Source organism: Camelina sativa, chromosome 11 (assembly GCF_000633955.1).
Source record: "Camelina sativa cultivar DH55 chromosome 11, Cs, whole genome shotgun sequence".
NCBI classification, from domain to species: domain Eukaryota; kingdom Viridiplantae; phylum Streptophyta; class Magnoliopsida; order Brassicales; family Brassicaceae; genus Camelina; species Camelina sativa.
This window is the reverse complement of record NC_025695.1, coordinates 29,845,529-29,850,359: the sequence shown is the minus strand read 5'-3', so window position 1 is coordinate 29,850,359 and position 4,831 is coordinate 29,845,529.

Genomic DNA, 4,831 nt, shown 5'->3' with positions numbered 1-4,831 from the left:
TACAGGTTGCGGTCGATTCCAACGACGGAGCTACTTCTGAAGAGGTGCCCAATAACCGGAACCTCTCAGCTATGGTCGCTATTAGTCCGGCTTATTTCGTTCATGAAACAACAAAACCTCGCCAGCCTATTCCACCAAAGCGAATTCCAAGACGATCTCGATTCCTGGATGATGAAGAATTCACGACAGACCCTAGAATCAAGGCTCTATTTAGTAGCCGCAAGAAGAAACCAGCCTACACACCACATGCTGTTGTTGACGAATCTGAGTTTCAGAGATGGAAGGAACTGCTAGAAGAGGCTAAGGATCAGTAAGTTTTTGGATACTCACATTTTGAATGAAACCTCAATGTTGTTGACTCTTTCATAAATATCCATACTAATACGTTTCAAACTTCCTAGGTCCTACACCGTTTGCACAGGTCATAAACTATCCAACAGCCACTTCCTTGACATTGCAACGAAGGACAAATGGATCACCACAGAGGTGACCATTTTATAATATTAGTTTTTTTATTTGCTATCAATTTTCCGTGGCCTTCTCTGTTAACTTTAACTGTTTTGTATTACAGCATATGCATGTCCTCACGTCGATGATTCTACGACGCAGAACGCAAGCTTTTGCAGCAAAGCGGGTTGTTTTCCTAGAAACATGGTTTCTGGACTTACTAGTCACCCATCATCAGGACTTTTGCAACTGTGAAGACAAAGACAATTACAACTGGGGGCCAACCATCAAGGCTTATGTCACAGGCAGGTCTACTAGCAAACTAATGAAGTCTGGATTTCTCACTAATGTTGATGTTATTTACGTCCCCATGAACTGGGGATTTACTCATTGGGTAGGATTGGTCATTAATTTGAAGCATCGAACTGTGGAGATCCTTGATCCGTTCATTGAACCTTTTGGTGATGACGTCGTCGCTTTCCAGATGCGGTCGGTTGTAGAATGTATCCCTTGGCTGTTGAAAAGATGGAACAAACCGGAATTGACTGCAAATCTGACTACTGACCCTTTTACCTGGTCTCGTTCCCGTGGGTTATAGGACAACAAGGGAGATGGCGACTGTGGTCTTGTTTCCGTTAAATTCCTGGAAATGCATTCATTCGGGATGGATATGTCAGATATGGCAGCTCTCACTGACGATGATGTTGTACGGATTAGGATCTCATACGCAATAGACTCCTATGTCACATTTGTTGAAGGCGAAGACGATTATGCGGCCTAGCTCATGTATTAGGGTGACCAAAACTAATGTTCTCACTTATGTACCATAATGATATTTTCAACTTATCTATTTCTAGCTACTTTGTGTAACATCTTTTGGACTTATGTACGGTATTAGCAGTGGTTGTGCTAATTTTTTGTAAATTATAATGTTAATTTGGTTCAGTTTTCTCTCTGTACAACGTAGTATGTCTTCTTAAGTAGGATCTCTACAGATATTGGTCTGTACAGGCTTTTCCTGTACAACGAGGTCCTGTACAGACTAGTAAATGACCTTCTAGATATCAATCTGGCGTTTGTTTTAGAATACTCCAGAAAGAAAGCTGTACATTTCTGCACCAAAATGTTTGTTAAGTCAAGTAGTCTCCTACAAAAAATAGTGAACTTACATGTATACAATTTTGTAACACCACTTATGAAAGTGTAAAGATATACATCTGTACGGATTAATAGATAATCATCCAGAGATCAGTCTGATTGTTATTTTACAACAATCCAGAGAGAAAACTATGAATCAAATGAAATGTATATTAAAATGGAACGATAGTTGCTGGGAGATAGATGAAATAGGAGAAATCTGTACATTTATCCAGCATTATGTTTGTTAAGTGAAGTAGTCTCCTAAAAAAATAGTGAACTTTGGTAACGTGTATACAATTTTTTCCCAACATTTATGAATGTGTACAGATATATATATCTGTACAGATTAATAGATAACCATCCAGAGATCAATCTGACTGTTATTTTACAACAACCCATAGAATAAAACATGAATAAAATTAAATGTTTATTAAAATATTTTAAAAAGGAACGATAGTTGCTGGGACAGAGGTGGTGTATACAACAATAATTTAATGAAAAACTTAATGGGAGAGTGTTGTCTATAAATATGACCCAAACAGAAGAGTAGATGTCCATATTAGTAAAAACTTTTATTAAAAAAAATTGGAGGAAAATGTCAATAGAAGATTTACCGGATGATCTATTCCTTATAATATTGAAGAAGCTTGGGGATGAAGATTGCAATTACCTAGGTCCCATCATTAGGAGTAACAAACGTGGGAGGGATATTGCTTTGTCGAGGGAAGTATTACAAACAGCAAACATCTCCCCCGTGTCTCTTAACCCGATGACAAACATTTTTGAAGGTAAGATATGGAGAAATTTTTTCATTCGTTGTGTGCATTTTGAGAATGAAGATGCTATGTATATTGAGTCACTTCGGCTGATAACACGATCCCAAGATGTATTTGGAGCCTTGTCATTGCTAGATCAACTTGTCCCAACTAATGCTGATGCAACTATAGCATATGCAATGTTTCAAATGTGCGCCGGTAGGGGGGATGTAGCTGGAGCTGTTTTTCAAGAAATATTTGAAAGATTTGCTGGTATCCGTTCTCATTAAATTTACTCTATTGTTTTAGAGGAGATGTGTGAAAAACTTATTGATAATTTGATTTGTTTTGATCCACCTATACAAGAAACATTTGGTCCGTTGTGGCAATTTCCTTCAACAAATATACTAAGCATTCCAGACTGTTCAGCTTCGCACGATGAAGCTTATTACTGTGAGGATTGTTATATTTATGGTGCTTCTCTACGTGTTTGCGAGTTACTTTAGATGTGTAAATGGGTGAAAATTTCTTTAACAATACAATATTTGATATGTCTAATTTCCATTGTCATGTCAAATTGGGATTCTTGGAATAGAGTTACAGCAAGTGGGTGTGGCATCAAAATGACCTCTTTCGTAGACTAATGACACGAAATCAAACTGCTGGTTTCATTGTCATTTATGTTATTATATATAAAAAGGATCTGTTTGTGGAACAGAGCCCAACACGTGAGATACGGTAATAAAAGGGTGAATCAATAAAGTGTTTAAAAGCCTTATAGAGCCTAGCAAAATATCTAAAAAGCAATCTCCAACAATCTCTATCAGTCTAATCATGGTTCAGAGATATCTTTAGTAGTTGGACGTCGATAGGTTTGAAATTTGATGTCCCTTGTTTGGTTATAAGTAAAGACGTGTTAAAACATGAAACTAAACATATTTAGTTACGTAAAGATAAGGGTGAGATTGTGTACATATCTTAAAGGGATGTTAAAAAATGCAAAAAATATACACTCACTACAGGAAGAGAGATTAGTTATTAATATTTCCATTAAATGGACAATACCAAATTGCAACAAGTCTATCATACATGTGGAAAACAGCTTACAATACAGGGAAAAGAAATAAAGACAAATTAAGGGGCCGCAAGGGAAATCTGCAGCTGATATAAGCCCTACAATACTGTTACTGTTCAGCTGCGCACGATGAAGCTTATTATTGTGAGGAATGTAGTTTACAGAAAACGCACACCTATTATATATACAGATAGCAATAATAGTTCTATTTAAATTGGTTGGGCTAATTCAAGTGAGATCATAAATAATTAACATTTTTATGTGTTATTTACACGAGATATAGAGAGTTACGGTCAATAGTCACAAGCAAAAAACATTTAAGGGGGGGACTGTTGTACGCTGGACAGAAATACTTCTGTTATATTTTAATATATAGAAACCAATAATATTTTAACTACAGCATTATGGCAAGTACTTAGAAACATTAGAAAATCCGTACAGATATTAAGTTCCAATAAAATAACGAGAAAAAACAATATACGATAAACATAATATTCCAAAAGTCTCGACAGAGTAGCCTAAAAGTGCAGGGATTATTCAGTACTGTTGCACCATTGAACATCACATTAATTTATATCTGCTCACCCAATGGCTCACTATATTTCATCTTTACCGTTGTGAGATCTGCCCGACGATTTTTTCGCCGATATTGCAAAAAGGATTGCCAATGATGACATCAAGTTGCTCGGTCCAATATTGAAGTCTGGCTAAAGAGGTAAGAAAATCGTCTACAGAGCCAATGTCCTAAAGGAGGCGTTTATATACTCATTATGTAAATTTCCTCCTTTCATCTATACATCCTATCACACATCTGGTCGTCTCGCTGGACCAGGAAGATACCGTCCCTTCTTCGAGAGATGTCTCAAAGCCGGGAACAAGATAGCAATCTACCACGAAGGGTTAAGGGTTACCGCTGTAGAAAGGGACATAAACGTGGGATCGCCCTACTTAGCCAACACGTTCCTGAAGCCGAAGATGCAACACTTGCTTATGCTATGCTCTCAATTTGCGCCAGGGACGAGGACATGGCCGTCCATTACCTTCATCTGTTTGACTCTAACCACCATCCGCTATTGTCTGCCGATGTACGGACTTGCCGGCAGGGATTGATCCGGGAATTACTAAAATTTGATACACCGTACAGTCACTCATTCGGGAAAACATTCAAATATCCCGATGGCCCAACTATCCCAAACACTGATTGTGATCGGCCACCATGGGATGCTGTATCGTGACTATGATATTATGTGCCTGAATTGCTACATTTGGTGGTTGGCGAATAAGGTTTCAGAGCTGATTTAGTTTGTATGCTGCCCCTTTCGAGTAGAGTATCTGTCTGAAATATATAACTCCTTCTCATGGTTTGTAATGCTTTGTTATGCTATTTCGTTTTTTTTTTTTTTTTTTGGTTATT